The 24,256-nt window shown below is 46.2% G+C and overlaps 1 protein-coding gene across 1 annotated transcript in view; it reads left to right on the top strand.

Moving 5' to 3' along the window:
- Window positions 1-24,256, top strand: part of LOC120063662 (potassium voltage-gated channel subfamily H member 8-like) — a 193,344-nt gene that overhangs the window by 89,718 nt on the left and 79,370 nt on the right. The window lies entirely within an intron of this gene.

Below are 24,256 nucleotides of genomic sequence, written 5' to 3'. Positions count from 1 at the left end.
ATTACTTTAAGACTTGAAGGTCAGTCAATACGGAACATTTCAAGAACTTTGAAACTTCTTCAAGTGTAATCGCAAAAACCATCAAGCGGTATGATGAAACTGGCTCCCATGAGGACCACCACAGGAAAGGAAGACCCAGAGTTACCTCTGCTGCAGAGAACAAGTTAATTGGAGTTAACTGCACCTCAGATTGCAGCTCCACTAAAGTGCTGCAGAATTTAGATGCGTTGGAGTCGGATGAAGGATCAGATATTAAGCTTGAAATCAATGTTGTTGATGAAGAGTCATAAAGCCTGAGGCCCGCCGCAGAAAAACCAGAACAGAGCTAACTGAGACGGTGATCCCATTTGCCACTGTAAGACAGGAGTCTGGGAGGGATGGCATGGTGAGACAGGAGTCTGGGAGGGATGGCACGTTGAGTCAGGAGTCTGGGAGGGATGGCACGGTGAGACAGCAGTCTGGGAGGGATGGCACGGTGAGACAGCAGTCTGGGAGGGATGGCACGGTGAGGCAGGAGTCTGGGAGGGATGGCACGGTGAGGCAGGAGTCTGAGAGGGATGGCACGGTGAGACAGCAGTCTGGGAGGGATGGCACGGTGAGACAGCAGTCTGGGAGGGATGGCACGGTGAGATAGGAGTCTGCGAGGGATGGCACGGTGAATCTGCGAGGGATGGCACAGTGAGACAGCAGTCTGGGAGGGATGGCACGGTGAGACAGCAGTCTGGGAGGGATGGCACGGTGAGACAGGAGTCTGGGAGGGATGGCACGGTGAGACAGGAGTCTGGGAGGGATGGCACGGTGAGACAGGAGTCTGGGAGGGATGGCACGGTGAGACAGGAGTCTGGGAGGGATGGCACGGTGAGACAGGAGTCTGCGAGGGATGGCACGGTGAGACAGGAGTCTGGGAGGGATGGCACGGTGAGACAGGAGTCTGGGAGGGATGGCACGGTGAGACAGCAGTCTGGGAGGGATGGCACGGTGAGACAGCAGTCTGGGAGGGATGGCACGGCACGGTGATACAGGAGTCTGGGAGGGATGGCACGGTGAGACAGGAGTCTGGGAGGGATGGCACGGTGAGACAGGAGTCTGGGAGGGATGGCACGGTGAGACAGCAGTCTGGGAGGGATGGCACGGCACGGTGAGACAGGAGTCTGGGAGGGATGGCACGGTGAGACAGGAGTCTGGGAGGGATGGCACGGTGAGGCAGGAGTCTAGGAGGGATGGCACGGTTTGGGTAGAACAGAGTGACCAGTTTATGTGACATGCAGAAGTTGCAGCACATCAGAGATCGTACTGTTGCTCATGCACACAGAAAAGGAAACAGTACGTGGGACATGTCTATGGATGAACTCTAAGCATTTATTGCACTTGTGTGTCCGTGGATGGGGTGGACTTTTTCAGAGAGACCATGCCACGCAACCTCTTCAGAGAGACCATGCCACGCAACCTCTTCAGAGAGACCATGCCACGCAACCTCTTCAGAGAGACCATGCCACGCAACCTCTTCAGAGAGACCATGCCACGCAACCTCTTCAGAGAGACCATGCCACGCAACCTCTTCAGAGAGACCATGCCACGCAACCTCTTCAGAGAGACCATGCCACGCAATCTCTTCAGAGAAACCATGCCACGCAACCTCTTCAGAGAAACCATGCCACGCAACCTCTTCAGAGAGACCATGCCACGCAACCTCTTCAGAGAGACCATGCCACGCAACCTCTTCAGAGAAACCATGCCACGCAACCTCTTCAGAGAGACCAGGCCACGCAACCTCTTCAGAGAGACCATGCCACGCAACCTCTTCAGAGAGACCATGCCACGCAACCTCTTCAGAGAGACCATGCCACGCAACCTCTTCAGAGAGACCATGCCACGCAACCTCTTCAGAGAGACCATGCCACGCAACCTCTTCAGAGAGACCAGGCCACGCAACCTCTTCAGAGAGACCAGGCCACGCAACCTCTTCAGAGAGACCATGCCACGCAACCTCTTCAGAGAGACCATGCCACGCAACCTCTTCAGAGAGACCATGCCACGCAACCTCTTCAGAGAGACCATGCCACGCAACCTCTTCAGAGAGACCAGGCCACGCAACCTCTTCAGAGAGACCATGCCACGCAACCTCTTCAGAGAGACCATGCAACATGAAGCAAGGCCCATGAAAACTATGTGCAGTGCAACCAATTTGTTTTAGAGGCTAGCTCACACAAAGCCCCGAAGCTGTGTGCTGACTGTGGACCCAAAGCATGAAGAGAAGACAAGATTGATTCATTGTCATGACTCAGGATATGACCCAGATGCAGACACAGGAAGCGGATAGTATAGGAAGCGGATAGTAGTTCTCAGATGATTTATTAGAAACACGGGGCAGGCAAACGGCAGGTCGAGGGTAGGCAGAGGTTCAGAATCAGGTCAGAATCAGGCAGGTACAGGACGGCAGGCAGACAGAATGGTCAAAACCGGGAAAAACTAGGAAACAGAACTTGAGAAACAGGAAGACAGGAAAGCACGCTGGTAAGACCTGACAAGACAAGACGAGACGAACTGGCAACAGACAAACAGATAACACAGGCATAAATACACAGGGGATAATGGGGAAGACGGGCGACACCTGGAGGGGTGTGGAGACAAGCATAAAGACATGTGAAACAGATCAGGGTGTGACATTCATGCGTAAAGGCACACGTATTAGGGCACAAAACAGTGTCTGATATAATCAACAAATTACTTTTTTATATCTTGATCTTGAATATATTTCCAATTCAGCCTTTACAATTGTTCATGCGCTGGTGCTTTGTTTAGGAATACAGCAAATCATTTCACCTGTCCACCTGGCTGGTTATATTATTATTATCTTTTTGGTTTCTACTTTGTCAGAAGAAGCTGTAACTGGACTTTATTCATTACTATATCTCTATTACTAATCAAATCTACAAAAGTTGGTCAAATAGAAACACTGTAATGTTTTTATTGGAAGGGAAATGAAAACAGACTATAGGCCTATATTTTTTATAGGACTTTGTATAATTATACAAAATATATCCTTGACTCTTATCTAAATTAATAACTATGGTTGTTTTTTATTTTGTTTTGATATATTTCTTCATGCAATGAATCCTTTACAATAGAGTATGTATTATCTATCAAGCGTTGGTGCTCATGTTTGCTGTACCTTGCGGGTTGATATGCGTCTGATGCATATGCTAAAGGTGACGCCTGGCAACCTTCTCTAGCGGGTACTCTAGACTGAACGGCCAGGCGGTTCTAGTGTTAAACAGTGTGTGGGGGTTCAATCAGCAACCATAATGATATACATCATAAATAATTAAAACACACCTGCTACTCTAAGGGTGTGTGTGTGTGTGTGTGTGTGTGTGTGTGTGTGTGTGTGTGTGTGTGTGTGTGTGTGTGTGTGTGTGTGTGTGTGTGTGTGTGTGTGTGTGTGTGTGTGTGTGTGTGCATGACAGAAAAAGCAATTGAGGAGAGAGAGAAAAAGAGAACGAGAGAGATAAATATTTGAGAGAGTTAGACTAGAGGGAGCGGAAAATAAGAAGTTTTGAGCAACTCTGAGCAACTTCTCCACCCCGTACAGGTCTTCTTATAACCTAGAGACACATAATTATCTCTCTCATCTCTGCTGGTATACCTTCTGCTCTCATTCTCCTCTCTCTCTCATCTCTGCTGGTACACCTTCCACTCTCATTCTCCTTTCTTTCTCATCTCTGCTGGTATACCTTCCTCTCTCATTCTCCTTTCTCTCTCATCTCTGCTGGTATACCTTCCTCTCTCATTCTCATCTCTGCTGGTACACCTTCCGCTCTCATTCTCCTTTCTCTCTCATCTCTGCTGGTATACCTTCCGCTCTCATTCTCCTTTCTCTCTCATCTCTGCTGGTACACCTTCCTCTCTCATTCTCCTTTCTCTCTCATCTCTGCTGGTATACCTTCCGCTCTCATTCTCCTTTCTCTCTCATCTCTGCTGGTACACCTTCCTCTCTCATTCTCCTTTCTCTCTCATCTCTGCTGGTATACCTTCCTCTCTCATTCTCCTCTCTCTCTCATCTCTGCTGGTATACCTTCCGCTCTCATTCTCCTTTCTCTCTCATCTCTGCTGGTACACCTTCCTCTCTCATTCTCCTTTCTCTCTCATCTCTGCTGGTATACCTTCCTCTCTCATTCTCCTCTCTCTCGCATCTCTGCTGGTACACCTTCCTCTCTCATTCTCCTTTCTCTCTCATCTCTGCTGGTATACCTTCCTCTCTCATTCTCCTCTCTCTCTCATCTCTGCTGGTATACCTTCCTCTCTCATTCTCCTCTCTCTCTCATCTCTGCTTCACATATCCAAAGAAAGATAAATATCAAACCTATTTTTGATGTGCAGTTTGAGGGTCTATTTATATTCTATTTATATCTCCACGTCAGACTTTCAGGATCTAACAGAGACATTGACGTAAAGGTCAGAGTTGATGCTTGTCAGGAGGAATACAAATAATTAAGGCTTTTTTTATCGTATCCCACATGAAAAAAATACTATAGTAGCCTATACTATTCTACAAATACTATAGAATTCACTGTAGTGTCTTTGCCGGCATGACTATAGTGTACTGTAGTACTTACAGTTCACTATAGTTTAAATACTATATTAAAATAAAACTGTAGTGTATATACTATAGTAATTCATGTAGTGTTTTTGTGGATTGTAGTATACTGTAGTATTTACTGCAGTGTTCTATAGTAAGTACTACGCATGGCATTTAGTAAGTACTACACATGATCGAGAGATACTACAGTGTGTCGTATAGTATTCTACAGTATACTAGTTTACAACATAATGATATAGTAAGTACTTTAGTATTCTATGACTAAACTGTAGTATTTATTCATGTGGGTATGACTTGACTTTTAACCTAGTGTACAGTACATGCCCCAGAGCTGGGCTTGTAAACAACCAGCAAGCCTGTGAGTAAGATGTGCTTCGGGCTATGGCTGAGGACGGATAGTCCAAAGTCTCTGTGAACCTTGGCCCATCAAGTGATGAAAGAGCCATATAGCTGGGATGAGGGCAACTCTGTCACTGCAAGCCAAGTAGAACTAGAACCATAGAATCAGTGTTTAAATCTGATTCTATTTCTGTTCTGCAACAGTAGCATTGATGTTTAGCCTGTGATTTAACCAGTCTTTGACAAAGCTGACAGAAAAGTGAGAATGACACATGCTGTTGTTTAGTGAGAGTGAAGGAGGCAGCTGTAAGGTGAATTATCAGGCAATGCTGGTACAGTTTGTCCAATTTCAGCTTGCTATTCTGGCAGCATATTATATTGGTGTAGCCAATCGTGGGAAAATGTATTCAACTAAAAACATGGCTTGGTCCATGTGATAGTGTAGGTGGTTTTGGAGAAATACAACGCATTTCAAAAGAGAGTTTTCTGAACTCATGAGCCTTTGCACTCATAAATGACACACCAATATCTATCTCTGCACTCGATAAAAGACTGAGTTGATTCCTAAATAAAAGCCTGGGCGGTCGGGACCATGATCTGTTCCAGTGGGTTCAGAGGAGGTTCAGACAGGGCCAGTTCGTGTAGGCTAGGCTGACCATACAGGGGGCCCGTGGGGGCCCATCTGGCAAACACAAAGCTATCTGCCAGAAAGCACTGTCTCCCTGAGGCCAGACAGAGAGACTCTGTTCAGCCTGCTTCTTCTACACACCCCGAATCCTGAGTAGATGCCAAGGAGGTTTTCTGCAGCTCTGCTTCATATTCTCTAGTGTCAACACTGCTATACCAAATAATGAAGTAAGGAAGGTATTATGTCCTTTTGCCTACCTGATCCCTATACTCATACAGAATACTGGCAATATCGACTGCTGTGGAGTATGAAAAATTATGAAAATGAATGTTTCTATGTTTAGGTCAGGTGTAATTAGCCTTATATGGTTCTCAATCAGGGACAGGTGTTTGACGTTTCCTCTGATTGAGAACCATATAAAGGTAGGCTGTTCACACTGTTTGTTTGTGGGTGATTGTCTCCTGTGTCCGTATATGTTACCACACGGGACTGTATCGTTTGTTTGTAGTCTGTACCTGTTCGTGCGTTCTTCGTTATATGTAAGTTCACATGTTTTAGGTCAGTCTACGTTCGTTTGTTATTTTGTAGTTTGTTGAAGTGTTATTTCGGTTTTCGTCTTTTCTTTAATAAACGTAATTATGGATTCAACACATGCTGCGCTTTGGTCCAATCCCTACTCCTCCTCTTCTTCCGAAGAGGAGGAGGACAGCCGTTACAGAATCACCCACCAACCATGGATCAAGCAGCGTGAGAGGAACCAACAGCAGCGGCCAAAGAACCAGGACTCGTGGACTTGGGAGGAAATATTGGACGGAAAGGGACCCTGGGCTCAACCAGGAGAATATCGCCGCCCCAAAGCTGAGCTGGAGGCAGCGAAAGCAGAGAGGCGGCGTTTCGAGGAGCTAGCTCGGAAGCAGGAGAAGGATCTGGGCTACACTACGTGGGAGGAGATCGACAGGTGGGCGATCGACCCAGGGCGAGTGCCGGAGCCCGCCTGGGATTCTCTGGCGCAGTGCGAGGAGGGATACCGGCGAATGGAGGCAGCACGACGACGCGGTAGGAAGCCTGTGAGTAAACCCCAAAAATTTCTTGGGGGGGGCTAAGAGGGAGAGTGGCTAAGAGGGAGAGTGGCGAAGTCAGGTAGGAGACCTGCGCCCACTCCCTGTACTTACCGTGGAGAGCGAGAGTACGGGCAGACACCGTGTTACGCAGTAGAGCGCATGGTGTCTCCTGTACGTGTGCATAGCCCGGTGCGGTACATACCAGCTCCTCGTATCGGCCGGGCCAGATTGAGCATTGAGCCAAGTGCCATGAAGCCGGCTCTACATATCTGGCCACCAGTGCGTCTCCTCGGGCCGGCTTACATGGCACCAGCCTTACGCATGGTGTCCCCGGTTCGCCTACATAGCCCGGTGCGGGTTATTCCACCTCCCCGCACTGGTCGGGCGACGGGGAGCATACAACCAGGTAAGGTTGGGCAGGCTCAGTGCTCAAGGGAGCCAGTACGCCTGCACGGTCCGGTATTTCCGGCGCCACCTCCCCGCTCCAGCCCAGTACCACCTGTGCCTACACCACGCACCAGGCTTCCAGTGCGTCTCCAGAGCCCTGTTCCTCTTCCACGCACTCTCCCTGTGGTGCGTGTATCCAGCCCAGTGCCTCCAGTCCCGGCACCACGCATCAAGCCTCCTGTGCGTCTCCAGAGCCCTGTACGCACTGTTCCTTCTCCCCGTACTCGCCCTGATGTGCGTGCCCTCAGCCCGGTACCACCAGTGCCGGTACCACGCACCAGGCCTATAGTACGCCTTGAGAGTCCAGTGTGCCCTGTTGTTCCCTGCACTAGCCTGAAGGTGCGTGTCCTTAGCCCGGTACCTCCAGTTCCGGCACCACGCACCAGGCCTACAGTGCGTCTCAACCGGCCAGAGTCTGCCGTCTGCCCAGCGGCGCTTGAACTGCCCGTCTGCCCAGAGGAGCCTGAACTGCCCGTCTGCCCAACGGCGCCTGAACTGCCCGTCTGCCCAACGCCGTCTGAACTGTCCGTCGGTACTGAGCCTTCAAAGCCGCCCGTCTGCCATGAGCCTGCAAAGCCGCCCGTCTGCCATGAGCTTTCAGAGCCGTCCGCCAGACAGGAGCCGCTAGAGCCTTCCGCCAGACAGGAGCAGCCAAAGCCTTCCGCCAGACAGGATCAGCCAGAGCCTTCCGCCAGACAGGATCCGCCAGAGCCTTCCGCCAGACAGGATCAGCCAGAGCCTTCCGCCAGACAGGATCAGCCAGAGCCTTCCGCCAGACAGGATCAGCCAGAGCCGTCAGCGAGCCATGACCAGCCAGAGCCGTCAGCGAGCCATGACCAGCCAGAGCCGTCATCCAGCCATGACCAGCCAGAGCCGTCATCCAGCCATGACCAGCCAGAGCCGTCATCCAGCCATGACCAGCCAGAGCCGTCATCCAGCCATGACCAGCCAGAGCCGTCATCCAGCCATGACCAGCCAGAGCCGTCATCCAGCCATGACCAGCCAGAGCCGTCATCCAGCCAGGATCCGCCAGAGCCAGCCAGCCAGGATCCGCCAGAGCCAGCCAGCCAGGATCCGCCAGAGCCAGCCAGCCAGGATCCGCCAGAGCCAGCCAGCCAGGATCCGCCATCCAATCCGGTGTTGCCCCTCATTCCGGTGTTGCCCCTCATTCCGGTGTTGCCCCTCATTCCGGTATTGCCCCTTAGTCCGGTGCTGCCCCTTAATCCGGTGGGTTTAATTTGGAGGGTGGTCATTGGGAGGAGGCTACAAAAGCGGGGATTTATTATGGTGGGATGGGGACCACGCCCAGAGCCTGAGCCGCCACCGTGGACAGATGCCCACCCAGACCCTCCCCTAGACTTTTGGTGGTGCGTCCGGAGTTCGCACCTTGAGGGGGGGGGGGGGGGGGTTCTGTCACGTTCCTGACCTGTTTTCTGTTAATTTTGTATGTGTTTAGTTGGTCAGGGCGTGAGTTGGGGTGGGCATTCTATGTTTTGTGTTTCTATGTTTAGGTCAGGTGTAATTAGCCTTATATGGTTCTCAATCAGGGACAGGTGTTTGACGTTTCCTCTGATTGAGAACCATATAAAGGTAGGCTGTTCACACTGTTTGTTTGTGGGTGATTGTCTCCTGTGTCCGTATATGTTACCACACGGGACTGTATCGTTTGTTTGTAGTCTGTACCTTTTCGTGCGTTCTTCGTTATGTGTAAGTTCACATGTTTTAGGTCAGTCTACGTTCGTTTGTTATTTTGTAGTTTGTTGAAGTGTTATTTCGGTTTTCGTCTTTTCTTTAATAAACGTAATTATGGATTCAACACATGCTGCGCTTTGGCCAATCCCTACTCCTCCTCTTCTTCCGAAGAGGAGGAGGACAGCCGTTACACCTCTCTCTCTCTCTCTATCAATTCAATTCAATTCAAGGGTCTCTCTATCAATTCAATTCAAGGGGCTTTATTGGCATGGGAAACATATATTAACATTGCCAAAGCAAGTGAAGTAGATAATATACAGTTGAAGTGGGAAGTTTACAAACACTTATGTTGGAGTCATTAAAACTTGTTTTTCAACCACTCCACAAATTTCTTGTTAACAAACTATAGTTGCGGCAAGTCGGTTAGGACATCTACTTTGTGCATGACACAAGTAAATTTTCCAACAATTGTTTACAGACAGATTATTTAACTTATAATTCACTGTATCACAATTCCAGTGGGTCAGAAGTTTAAAAGCTGAAAAAGATAATTCTCTCTACTCTCTACTACTACTCTTATTCTGACATTTCACATTCTTAAAATAAAGTGGTGATCCTAACTGACCTAAGATAGAGAATTTTTACTAGGATTAAATGTCAGGAATTGTGAAAAACTGAGTTGAAATGTATTTGGCTAAGGTGTATGTAAACTTCAGACTTCAACTGTATGTCTCTGTCTCTCGCTCTCTGGTGTCTCTCTCTCTCTCTCTAGCATCTCTCTCTAGCATCTGTCTCTTTCTCTAGCGTCTCTCTCTCTCTAGCATCTCTCTCTCTCTCTAGCGTCTCTATCTCTCTCTCACTCTCTCTCTCTAGCGTCTCTCTCTCTAGCGTCTCTATCTCTCTCTCACTCTCTCTCTCTCTAGCGTCTCTATCTCTCTCTCTATCATCTTTGTTTCTGTCTCTCTAGCATCTCTATCTCTCTCTCTCACTCTCTCTCTAGCATCTGTCTCTCTCTTTCTCTCTCTAGCGTCTCTGTCCCTCTATCTCTCTCTCTAGCATCTGTCTCTCTCTTTCTCTCTCTAGCGTCTCTGTCCCTCCCTCTTTTAGTATTAGCCCTCTAAGGCTGCTCTCTGAATCTCCCATTGCTTAATTGTGTTTTTAATTTCAGAGTTACCTCTGGAAATGATTCTTCCATAGTCAGCCAATGGGCCACAGTTCAATGTTCCTGAAGTCACCTCCAGGAGCAGGAGTTATTGCGCCACCGTCCAAGGGCCGACTTAGCCAATCAGACATGGGTTCAAATACTATTTGAAATCGTTTTAAATACTTTGTCTGGACTTGATTGAGCATGCCTGGTTCAATGAACCAATTGAATAGTTGCAAACGTGCAAACCCTACGCTTATGTCACTCCAGGCAGGCTAAAAGCAAACGCTCAAATTATTTGAACGATTTCTAACAGTATTTGAACCCAGGTCTACAGCCAACTTTGTTCATATGTTCAAACCCAGCCTGAATTACTTTCTCACATCATGAAAAACGACATGCTGAGGCAAATAATGAGAGAGAAGAGAATATGAGGAGAGAGAGAAGAGAATAGGAGGAGAGAGAGAAGAGAATATGAGGAGAGAGAAGAGAATAGAATATGGGGAGAGAGATAAGAGAATATGAGGAGAGAGAGAAGAGAATATGAGGAGAGAGAAGAGAATATGAGGAGAGAGAGAAGAGAATATGAGGAGAGAAGAGAATATGAGGAGAGAGAGAAGAGAATATGAGGAGAGAGAGAAGAGAATATGAGGAGAGAGAGAAGAGAATATGAGGAGAGAGAGATAAGAGAATATGAGGAGAGAGAGATAAGAGAATATGAGGAGAGAGATAAGAGAATATGAGGAGAGAGAGAAGAGAATATGAGGAGAGAGAAGAGAATATGAGGAGAGAGAAGAGAATATGAGGAGAGAGAGAAGAGAATATGAGGAGAGAGAGAAGAGAATATGAGGAGAGAGAGAAGAGAATATGAGGAGAGAGAGAAGAGAATATGAGGAGAGAGAGAAGAGAATATGAGGAGAGAGAGAAGAGAATTTGAGGAGAGAGAGAAGAGAATTTGAGGAGAGAGAGAAGAGAATATGAGGAGAGAGAGAAGAGAATATGAGGAGAGAGAGAAGAGAATATGAGGAGAGAGAGAAGAGAATATGAGGAGAGAGATAAGAGAATATGAGGAGAGAGAGAAGAGAATATGAGGAGAGAGAGAAGAGAATATGAGGAGAGAGAAGAGAATATGGGGAGAGAGAGAAGAGAATATGAGGAGAGAGAGAAGAGAATATGGGGAGAGAGATAAGAGAATATGAGGAGAGAGATAAGAGAATATGAGGAGAGAGATAAGCGAATATGAGGAGAGAGAGAAGAGAATATGAGGAGAGAGAGAAGAGAATATGAGGAGAGAGAGAAGAGAATATGGGGAGAGAGAAGAGAATATGAGGAGAGAGAAGAGAATATGAGGAGAGAGAAGAGAAGAGAATATGGGGAGAGAGAGAAGAGAATATGAGGAGAGAGAAGAGAATATGAGGAGAGAGAGAAGAGAATATGACGAGAGAGAGAAGAGAATATGACGAGAGAGAAGAGAATATGAGGAGAGAGAGAAGAGAATATGAGGAGAGAGAGAAGAGAATATGAGGAGAGAGAGAAGAGAATATGAGGAGAGAGAGAAGAGAATATGAGGAGAGAGAGAAGAGAATATGAGGAGAGAGAGAAGAGAATATGAGGAGAGAGAGAAGAGAATATGGGGAGAGAGAGAAGAGAATATGGGGAGAGAGAGAAGAGAATATGAGGAGAGAGAGAAGAGAATAGAATATGGGGAGAGAGAGAAGAGAATATGAGGAGAGAGAGAAGAGAATATGAGGAGAGAGAGAAGAGAATATGAGGAGAGAGAGAAGAGAATATGAGGAGAGAGAGAAGAAAATAGAATATGGGGAGAGAGAGAAGAGAATATGAGGAGAGAGAGAAGAGAATATGGGGTTGTAACGTCTTGTTCGGAACCGTTAATTCTCACACTCGCTGATTTCAAACACACAGAAACGTTAGTGAGGCGAGACCCAGTAGTTGGTTTGTAGCGTGTATCTCTCTGGCTTTCATTGCTTTCCTTCTCCCCGATAAGCCAGCAGCAACAGGGAGCCGGATATAGCAGGAAATGGAAGACACTGAGGCTGAGGAGGTGTAGTGAAAATATATGGGTTTGGGAGATAGTTGAAGGAGACTGGCTATGTGAGTGAGTGAGTCTTTACCTGCCTGGAGCTTGACCCTTGTCACACCATTGGTCCGGGAAGCCAGCGGTTGCCGTTACCTGACTGGAGCTTGACCCTTGTCACACCACTGGCCCGGGAAGCCAGAGGTTGCTGTGACAACCGGCTCTGCCTTGCCCACAGGGTTAATGATCAACTTCTTTTTACCACCAGTCAACATCCTAACGAGCTATTAATGGTGTGTTAAAGCACATGGTGCGTATGGGTTTACGCAAAAGGATTGGATATGGAGACTGGAGTGTGCCACTCAACCCAAATGATAATACACACAAACATACATTTTAGACATACGCACACATGGACACACACATACACAGCCTTGCGCATACACACACACACATACCAGTAGCAATAGAGAATCTAACAATAAAGATCAGATTTTCCATGGAGAGAGAGAGAGAGAGCAAGAGAGAGAGAGAGAATGTACATGTACTGATTAGGAGAACAGAACAGTGTGGTGTCGTCAGGACTTGGTCCAAACCAAATGTGAAAGCCCCTGAGCGTAGCATCTAGAATGTAAACAGCAGCATACCACCCTGCATCCCACTGCTGCCTTGCCTCTGAAGCTAAGCAGCGAGGGTCCTTGGATGGGAGACCAGATGCTGCTGGAAGTGGTGTTGGAGGGCCAGTAGGAGGCACTCTGTCCACTGGTTAAAAAAAATATCCCAAGGTGCTGTCTTTTGGATGAGATGTTAAAGGGGTGTCCTGAGTCTTGTGATCACTAAAGATCCCATGGCACTTATTGTAAGGGTAGGGCTGTGGAGGCTCCTGAGAGGAGGAAGGGAAGAACCATCCACTGTGAATTTCATAAAAATGTAAATAGTGAAACATTTAGAAAGTTAATATTTTTAGATAAAACTATACAAAATATATTCACGTCACAAAATAATTGATTAAAACACACTGTTTTGCAATGAAGGTCTACAGTAGCCTCAACAGCACTCTGTAGGGTAGCACCATGGTGTAGCCGGAGGACAGCTAGCTTCCATCCTCCTCTAAGTACATTGATTTCAATACAAAACCTAGGAGGCTCATGGTTCTCACCCCCTTCCATAGACGTACACAGTATTTATGAGAACTTCCGGAGTACGTCCTCCAACGTATAACGAGCTCTTGCAGCATGAATTGACATGTTTTTCACTCAAATGATCAGATAATTGATCTAGAACTGAAAGCATAAGCTACAGTTAGCTAGCAATGCAATGCATAAAATGTGGTGAGTAGTTGACTCAAAAAGAAAGCTTTTGGTTTTATTAATTTATTGCCACCGGGGCCTGCCGGTGTAACTAATTAATTGCTTGCTGCCTACACTGTACTGCATGATTGTAGCGGGTTTACTTACGCGTTAGTTCTAGTAGCTACGACGATGTAGGTAAGCTGTGTGTAGCGATTATGATAAGAAGGTTTGGCTTGGAAAGGTTTTCGCCTGGTCACAGACAGCTGATGTGTTGTGCACTGAAGTCCACAAGCGAAGGGAAAAGGTGAGAGGAGGAGAGCATGTTGATGCGAGAAGGAATACAACAAGCAAAAGTGATCATGCTGTTTGTACAGTGGCAAGAAAAAGTATGTGAACCCTTTGGATCTGGATATCTGGATTTCTGCATAAATTGGTCATACAATTTGATCAAAGCTTCATCTAGGTCACAACAATAGCTAAACACAGTCTGCTTAAACTAATAACACACAAACAATTATACGTTTTCATGTCTTTATTGAACACAACGTGTAAACATTGACAGTGCAGGGTGGGAAAAGTATGTGAACCCCTGGATTTAATAACTGGTTGACCCTCCTTTGGCAGCAGTAACAACCAAATGTTTTCTGTAACTGCGGATCAGACCAGCACAATGGTCAGGAGGAATTTTGGACCATTCATCTTTACAAAACTGTTTCAGTTCAGCAGTATTCTTGGGATGTCTGGTGTGAACTGCTCTCTTGAGGTCATGCCACAGCATCTCAATCGGGTTGAGGTCAGGACTCTGACTGGGCCACTCCAGAAGGCGTATTTTCTTCTGTTGAAGCCATTCTGTTGTTGATTTACTTCTGTGTTTTGGGTTGTTGTCCTGCTGCATCATCCAACTTCTGTTGAGCTTCAATTGGCGGACAGATACACGGAACCCAAACCGGCTGCGTGCGTGCGCCATCGTGCATAAATGTATTTTGTCCCCCTACACCAAACGCGATCACGACACGCAGGTTAAAATATCAAAACAAACCAATGACATTAATTTGGGGACAGGTTGAAAAGCATTGAACATTTATGGCAATTTAGCTAGTTAGCTTGCACTTGCTAGCTAATTTGTCCTGGGATATAAACATTGAGTTATTATTTTACCTGAAATGCACAAGGTCCTCTACTACGACAATTAATCCACACATAAAACGGTCAACCGAATCGTTTCTAGTCATCTCTCCTCCTTCCAGGCTTTTTCTTCTTTGAACTTATATGGTGATTGGCACCTAAACTTTCATAGTATTACCACAACGACCGACAACACAGTTCGTCTTTCAATCACCCACGTGGGTATAACCAATGAGGAGATGGCACGTGGGTACCTGCTTCTATAAACCAATGAGGAGATGGGAGAGGCAGGACTTGCAGCGCGATCTGCGTCACAAATAGAACGGACTTCTATTTTAGCCCTTGGTAACGCAGACGCTCGCAAGCAGTGTGGGTGCAATAATTGAATAACATAGATTTATAAATGTATTTTGCAACGCTCGTGCACGCGACACGAGCGGTGTAGTCAGGGTATTACATTCTCCTGCAAAATGTCTTGATAAACTTTTTCCGTCGATGATAGCAAGCTGTCCAGGCTCTGAGGCAGCAAAGCAGCCCCAAACCATGATGCTCCCTCCACTATACTTTACAGTTGGGATGAGGTTTTGATGTTGGTGTGCTGTGTATTTTTTTCTCCTCACATAGTGTTGTGTGTTCCTTCCAAACAACTCAAATGTAGTTTCATCTGTCCACAGAATATTTTGTCAGTAGCGCTGTGGAACATCCAGGTGCACTTTTCCAAACTTCAGACGTGCAGCAATGTTTTTTTTTGGACAGCAGTGGCGTCTGTGGTGTCCTCCCATGAACACCATTCTTGTTTAGTGTTTTACGTATTGTAGACTCGTCAACAGAGATGTTAGCATGTTCCAGAGATTTCTGTAAGTCTTTAGCTGACACTCTAGGATTCTTCTTAACCTCATTGAGCATTCTGCGCTGTGCCCTTGCAGTCATCTTTGCAGGACGGCCACTCCTAGGGAGGGTAGCAACAGTGCTGCACTTTCTCCATTTATAGACAATTTGTCTTACCGTGGACTGATGAACATCAACGCTTTTAGAGATACTTTTGTAACCCTTTCCAGCTTTATGCAAGTCAACAATTCTTAATGTTAAGTCTTCTGAGATCTCTTTTGTTCGAGGCATGGTTCACATCAGGCAGTGCTTCTTGTGAATAGCAAACTCAAATTTTGTGAGTGTTTTTATAGGGCAAGGCAGCTCTAACCAATAGCTCCAATCTCGTCTCGTTGATTGGACTCCAGGTTAGCTGACTCCTGACTCCAATTAGCTTTTGGAGAAGTCATTAGCCTTGGGGTTCACATACTTTTCCCAACCTACACTGTGAATGTTTTCAATATAGACAAGAAAAATACAAGAATTTGTGTTTTATTAATTTAAGCACACTATGTTTGTCTATTGTTGTGACTTAGATGAAGATCAGATCAAATTTGATGACCAAATTATGGAGGAATCCAGGTAATTCCAAAGGGTTCACATACTTGTTCTGTGTTTGCATGAGGTCAGGGGTGTATTAATTCCACCAATTCTGTTGGAAAAACGTTTCTTAAAATGGCAGCAAACAGAACGGGGATAAACATACCTGAATTTGTCCAATAGAAACTCTTGTTTGCAACTGTTGGACTAATGATTACACCCTAGATCAGCTAGATGCAGGCAAGAGTGTGCAAGGCGGTACTAAATGTGTCACTGTCTGTCACCTTGAGTACTCCAATTTTTCTCTCGACCTGTGCACCAATGTTGTAAACTGTCATTCACAGGCTAGGTTTTAGCAACCTCATGATGGGTGTAGGGAAAATGTGAGTATCATGTAGTAACCTAGCTAAACCTATCGATGTTACATTGAGCTGGGTATGAATGACAGTCATCCAATATGCTGTAATAGAAATAAGGCCATGCTCATAAAAATAATACAAGTCCTCCCTCATCTTAAACGACACCGACCGCCACTGGAGTAGGACTGTTAACCCCGGTGTCCTGGCTAAATTCCCAATCTGGCCCTCATGCCATCATGACTACCTAATAATCCCCAGCTTACAATTGGCTCATTCATCCCCCTCCTCTCCCCTGTAACTATTCCCCAGGTTGTTGCTGTAAATGAGAATGTGTTCTCAGTCAACTTACCTGGTAAGATAAAAAATAAAATAAAAACACGCTTCGCTTACGCAGACAGGCAGGAAGGTACTGTATGTAGGCAGGCAGGCAGGCACACAGACAGACAGGCAGGAAGGTACTGTATGTAGGCAGGCAGACAGACACACAGACAGACAGGCAGGAAGGTACTGTATGTAGGCAGGCAGGCAGGCACACAGACAGACAGGCAGGAAGGTACTGTATGTAGGCAGGCAGGCAGACACACAGACAGACAGGCAGGAAGGTACTGTATGTAGGCAGGCAGGCAGACACACAGACAGACAGGCAGGAAGGTACTGTATGTAGGCAGGCAGGCAGACACACAGACAGACAGGCAGGAAGGTACTGTATGTAGGCAGGCAGGCAGACACACAGACAGACAGGCAGGAAGGTACTGTATGTAGGCAGGCAGGCAGACACACAGACAGACAGGCAGGAAGGTACTGTATGTAGGCAGGCAGGCAGACAGACAGGCAGGAAGGTACTGTATGTAGGCAGGCAGGCAGACACACAGACAGACAGGCAGGAAGGTACTGTATGTAGGCAGGCAGGCAGACACACAGACAGACAGGCAGGAAGGTACTGTATGTAGGCAGGCAGGCAGACACACAGACAGACAGGCAGGAAGGTACTGTATGTAGGCAGGCAGACAGACACACAGACAGACAGGCAGGAAGGTACTGTATGTAGGCAGGCAGGCAGACACACAGACAGACAGGCAGGAAGGTACTGTATGTAGGCAGGCAGGCAGACACACAGACAGACAGGCAGGAAGGTACTGTATGTAGGCAGGCAGGCAGACACACAGACAGACAGGCAGGAAGGTACTGTATGTAGGCAGGCAGGCAGACACACAGACAGACAGGCAGGAAGGTACTGTATGTAGGCAGGCAGGCAGACACACAGACAGACAGGCAGGAAGGTACTGTATGTAGGCAGGCAGGCAGACACACAGACAGACAGGCAGGAAGGTACTGTATGTAGGCAGGCAGGCAGACACATAGACAGACAGGCAGGAAGGTACTGTATGTAGGCAGGCAGGCAGACACACAGACAGACAGGCAGGAAGGTACTGTATGTAGGCAGGCAGGCAGACACACAGACAGACAGGCAGGAAGGTACTGTATGTAGGCAGGCAGGCAGACAGACACACAGACAGACAGGCAGGAAGGTACTGTATGTAGGCAGGCAGGCAGACACACAGACAGACAGGCAGGAAGGTACTGTATGTAGGCAGGCAGGCAGACACACAGACAGACAGGCAGGAAGGTACTGTATGTAGGCAGGCAGACAGACACACAGACAGACAGGCAGGAAGGTACTGTATGTAGGCAGGCAGGCAGACACACAGACAGACAGGCAGGAAGGTACTGTATGTAGGCAGGCAGACAGACACACAGACAGACAGGCAGGAAGGTACTGTATGTAGGCAGGCAGGCAGACACACAGACAGACAGGCAGGAAGGTACTGTATGTAGGCAGGCAGGCAGACACACAGACAGACAGGCAGGAAGGTACTGTATGTAGGCAGGCAGGCAGACACACAGACAGACAGGCAGGAAGGTACTGTATGTAGGCAGGCAGGCAGACACACAGACAGACAGGCAGGAAGGTACTGTATGTAGGCAGGCAGGCAGACACACAGACAAGTAGACAGGCACACAAACGGACAGACAGAAAGGCAGGCAGGCACACAGACAGACAGGCAGGAAGGTATGTAGGCAGGCAGGCAGACACACAGACAAGTAGACAGGCACACAAACGGACAGACAGGAAGGCAGGCAGGCACACAGACAGACAGGCAGCCAGACAGACAGGCAGCCAGACAGACAGGCACACATGCAGGAACACAAACAGATAGGCAGGCACACAGACAGGCAGGGGGCCAGGCAGGCAGGCACACGGACAAACAGGCAGGCACACAGACAAGCAGACAAGCAGACAGGCAGGCAGACATGCACACAGACAAACAGGCAGGCACACAGACAGGCAGACAGGCAGAGGGGCAGGCAGGCAGGCAGGCACACAGACAAACAGGCAGGCACACAGGCAGGGGGCAGGCAGACATGCACACAGACAAACAGGCAGGCACACAGACAGGCAGAGGGGCAGGCAGGCAGGCACACAGACAAGCAGACAGGTTGACAGAATAGCAGGGTGGTAGTGTACTGTGTAGAGGAGGGAACACATCCAAATGTCATGTGACTCACCAAAAAGCTCCTGCCCAGGACTGATCTTGGATCAGCAGAAGCTGCCTACCTGTCTGTGCCATTGCCATGCCTGACCCAGTTTGTCACCCACTTGTTCATTAGAATCACAGGGAGGTGAGCTAGCTAGCGATGCCAGATACTGCACCTCCACTAACAAACTCCCATGACCAGGCAACAGCTAAGCAGCACCTAGGGCTGGGCTGGAGGGAAGCATGATGAGAAGCATGATGTAAGATGCAAACTTGATATTCCAACTGATTATAGGCTACTAAAGCCAACAACTTACCGCTGCACCACAGAGTTTTGATGAAAACAGTGGAGAAGAAAAACGTCTCTGATAATCACACGCTGCTATTTATTGTTGACCAGCAGATGTTGCTAATGTGCATTGTAAACAGATAAGCTCCGAGTAATACACCGTTTTTTCTGCACAATTTGGTGAAAGCGCCAAAGACTCAGAAAGCCTTGGTTTCCCATAACTATGCTGGCCCGCCATTGTGCTGAGAAATTGCTTGTTCTCTAATGTCCAATCCCCAGTTACACCTTCTGTGTTTAGAAACAGACAGTCCAGGGACACGCTTCAAACTGAAAAACACCCCACATTCTAATGTGCATGTTGGTTTTCAAGGCAGATGCCCATGGTTTAGGGATTCTGCTTTCAATGCTTTTGGATGCCACTGCATATCTGCATTGATTCTCTCTCTCTCTCTCTCTCACACACACAAGCACACACACACTGACATTGTGCACCATAGCAGACTCATGCATGAGTAGTGTGTGTGTGTGTGTGTGTGTGTGTGTGTGTGTGTGTGTGTGTGTGTGTGTGTGTGTGTGTGTGTGTGTGTGTGTGTGTGTGTGTGTGTGTGTGTGTGTGTGTGTGTGTGTGTGCGTGTGAGAGATGCACTTTCCGTGGTCAAACAGCCCTCCACCTAGCTTTCATCTTTTCAAAGCTGCTGCAGAGGTATCCTTCAAAAGTGCTTTGATTACCAATATCTAGCCAGTCAGGCATCACACACACACACACACACACACACACACACACACACACACACACACACACACACACACACACACACACACACACACACACACACACACACACACACACACACACACACACACACACCACCAGTAGTATGGCTCATATCATATCACAAAATGCAGTCTGTTTCAATGGGACTGGAATCCTGCACAGTTACATAAAAGACAATAGCCTAGAATCCTGATGTCTTTGTTTCTGAACATGTGAAATGAACTGCTCACATGTCAATCCACATGTTCAGTACACTCATTCTACCTTACCCAGAGAGTTGCTTTGGCAATGTTAACATACGCTTCCCATGCCAATAAAGCCCCTTGAATTGAATTGAATTGAATTGAATTGAGAGAGAGAGAGCGAGACAGAGAGAGAGACAGAGACAGACAGACAGACAGACAGACAGACAGACAGACAGACAGACAGACAGACAGACAGACAGACAGACAGACAGACAGACAGACAGACAGACAGACAGACAGACAGACAGACAGACAGACAGACAGACAGACAGACAGAGACCACCTCCAGGGATAGCGAAGAGCCAACAGATCTCCAGTATAGGCTGGTTGATGGCATAGCCACCAGAGGCTGTCACTTCAGTCCCTTCTCCTTGTTTCCCCTCCTGGTTTACCTCATCTCATTATGGATCCCCTCCCTCCTTTCCCTGTCTCTGGACACCACCGGGCTAGACAGCCACAGAAGACTAGGTCCATTGATCCGTCTAGGACAGCAGCAGTGGGGCGCTCATCATGGAGCTCAGTGGATCTAGTGTTCCATCCTTTGTCTTTTAACATGAGGCTAATAAAGAACCTGTTTAACTTGGTGTGTGGAATATCCCAGTTTATCAATAGATAATCAATAGGTTTACTAGATTAGGTACTGTTGTGCACTACTGGGCTTGATACTGTCTGTTTGGACTCAGATAGAGGGGCTTGATACTAACTGTCTGTTTGGACTCAGATAGAGGGGCTTGATACTAACTGTCTGTTTGGGCTCAGATAGAGGGGCTTGATACTAACTGTCTGTTTGGACTCAGATAGAGGGGCTTGATACTAACTGTCTGTTTGGACTCAGATAGAGGGACTTGATACTAACTGTCTGTTTGGACTCAGATAGAGGGGCTTGATACTAACTGTCTGTTTGGGCTCAGATAGAGTATCACACCCCCACAAACAGTAGACTAGGGGGTTGCATTTCCTGCAATTCTACATAGTTTGACATGACTTATTATGCCTCTCTTGTGGGGTATTTTGAGGGGTATATGAATGGTTATTTTGAAAGAGAAAGAGAGAGAGAGCATACAGGGATTAAGGAGCCAGTGACTTAATATTATTAGAATACCCCTATGGTTAGAGCTTAACCACATAGTCCTCAAGTGTCTGTGTATACACACATCACACGTCTGTAATGCAGGGAAAGGCAGGTCCAATGACTAAGTTATGTAAGTAAATAAAGAGACCGACGCAGTTCACACACCCAGCATAAAAATGTATATCATGTGTAAAAAGGACGCCTGGGTCGTTAAATATGCAGTCCATGTTTTGAATACATATTTCATGCAGTGTTTGCAAACTAAGTTGTGATAACATCCCGTGGGTTATAGATCTAACACGGCCTTCACATGTCACTGTCCCAACACTGATTATTAATGTCTAGACTAAACTAGCTAAGGGTGTTTCAATTTGTTTATTATTAGCAAAGATCGGGTTTCACTTATCTCAAAAAAGTTTTTCCTAAACCTTCAATTTAAAAACGCAACCAAAAATAACACACAGATAGAAACACAATCAAAAACAAACCACAGATAGAAACACAATCAAAAATAACCCACAGAAAATAGTTACAAATGATGGAGAAAGCCTTATCTCACCAAAGGAGATTTTGAATGAGAAAGTAAAATATTTTAAACAATGTTCTCGTCATGTTCCTGATGAGTTTTCAGATATCCTTCTCCCCAAAAATCATGTTAAACAATCGGTCACACAAACAAAGACTTGTGAAAGCCTAATTACACAGGATGAACTATGGTTGGCATTTGATTCCTTTCAGACTGTAACGGCAGTCTATTTCGTCCTCCTCATCGGACGAGGAGAGGCGAGAAGGATCGGAGGACCAATGTGCAGAGTGGTAAGTTTCCATGATATTTGATATACACGAAAACAATACACGATACAAAAACAACAAACGAACATACCGTAACAGTCACGTGTGGCGAAACACTGACACAGGAACAAACACCCACAAACCAAACGTGAAACCCCAGCTGCCTAAGTATGATTCTCAATCAGGGACAACGATTGACAGCTGCCTCTGATTGAGAATCATACCAGGCCGAACCCAAAATCCCAACATAGAAAACACACATAGACAACCCACCCCAACTCACGCCCTGACCATACTAAATAAATACAAAACAAGGGAAAATAAGGTCAGAAACGTGACACAGACGGGGAAAACCCCTAGCCTTGATGGCATTCTAATAGAGACACAGTATAGCAAGCTTTTTATGAACTACTGAAAGATCCATTACAATCATGTTTTAATTACTCCTATATAAATGGCAAACTGTCAGACACACGAAAAGAGGAACTGCTCTCTCTCCTACTGAAGAAGGAACCAGGGGGGCAATACAAAGACACAGTCTTGTTAAAAAGAGGCGTAAAACAAGGTTGCCCTCTGTCACCATACTTCTATTGCCTTCAGAAAGTATTCACTCCCCTGGACTTGTTCCACGTTTTGTTGCTACAGCCTGATTTTAAATGGAATAAATTGAGATTTTGCATCACTGGCCTACACACAATACCCCATAATGTCAAAGGGGAATTATGTTTTTGGAATGTTTTACAAATTCATTCAAAATGAAAAGTTGAAAGGTCTTGAGTCAATTAGTATTCTACCCCTTTGTTATGTCAAGTCATAGTTCAGGAGTAAAGATTTGCTTTACAAGTCACATAATAAGTTGCATAGACTCGCTCTGTGTGCAATAATAGTGTTTAACATGATCTTTGAATGACTGCCTCATCTCTCTACCCCACACATATAATTATCTGTAAGGTCCCTCAGTCGAACAGTACATTTTAAACACAGATTCAACAACAAAGAACAGAGGTTTTCCAATGCCTCGCTAAAAGGGGACTTATTGGTAGATGGGTAAAAAAAATAAAACAGATATTGAATATCCCTTTGAGCATGGTTTGAATGGTAATATAAACCTAGTCACTACAAAGATATAGGCGTCCATCCTAGCTCAGTTGCCAGAGAGGAAGGAAACCGCTCGGGGACTTTAAAACAGTTACAGAGTTTAATGGCTGTGATAGGAGAAAACTGAGGATGGATCAACAACATTGTAGTTGATCCACAATACAAACATGCATCCTGTTTGCAACAAGGCACTACAGTAAAACTGAAAAAAAAATGGCAAAGAAATGTACTTTATGTCCTGAATATAAAGCGTTATGTTTGGGGCAAATCCAACACAACACATCACTGAGTACAATATCTGCTTTATTTTCAAGCATGGTGGTGGCTGCATCATGTTATGGGTATGCTTGACATGGGAGTTTTTTTTAGGATAAAAATAATAGGAATAGAGCTAAGCACAGGCAAAATCCTAGAGGAAAATCTGGTTCAAGTTTCTTTCCAAGACGACATTGAATGTTCCTGAGTGGCCTTTTACTTAAAATGGCTTGAAAAACTATAGCAAGACTTGCAAATGGCTGTCTAGAAATGATCAACAACCAACCTGACAGAGCTTGAATATTTTTTAAAAGAATAATGTGCAAATATTGTACAATCCAGGTGTGCAAAGCTCTTCGAGAAATACCCAGAAAGACTCACAGCTGTAATCACTACCAAAGGTGATTCTAACATGTATTGAATCAGGGGTGTGAATAGTTACGTAAATAATATATTCTGTATTTCACTTTATCATTATGGTATATTGTTTGTAGATGGGCAGAGAAAAAATATCTATTTAATACATTTTGAATTCAGGCTGTAAACCAAGAAAATGTGGAATAAGTCAAGGGGTGTGAATAATTTCTGAAGGCACTGTATATGGCCTTGGCTTGACTGGAGGTGTTAGGTCGTGAATTCTGCCTGTCTGGGGTTGCATAAACATTGACTTGGTGTACAGGGGCCTACACTTAGATGTAAACAACAACTTGCACTCTTAGAAAAAAGGGTTACAAAAGGGTTCTTGGGCTGTCCCCATAGGGAAACTCTTTTTGGTTCCAGGTAGAACTCTTTCTGGTTCCAAGTATAACTATTTTGGGTTCCATGTAGAACCATCTGTGTAAAGGGTTCTACATGGAACTTAAAAGGGTTCTACCTTCATAAAAAAATGGTTATTGTAAGGAAAAAGAGGAGGAGAAACAGCGGAATAGAGGAAGAGCAGTGAGCGGTATCACAGGGAATGTTGAGACATCAATTACTCCACTACAGTCATGTCTGAATCTGTATCACATTACAGCGGCAGTAATGAGGAGAGAGAGACAGAGAGAGAGACAGAGAGAGAGAGA

The sequence above is a fragment of the Salvelinus namaycush genome, chromosome 19 (genome assembly GCF_016432855.1).
Source record: "Salvelinus namaycush isolate Seneca chromosome 19, SaNama_1.0, whole genome shotgun sequence".
Lineage (NCBI taxonomy): Eukaryota > Metazoa > Chordata > Actinopteri > Salmoniformes > Salmonidae > Salvelinus > Salvelinus namaycush.
The sequence above is the reverse complement of the archived record's forward strand: the minus strand, read 5'-3'. Positions and strand labels throughout refer to the sequence as shown.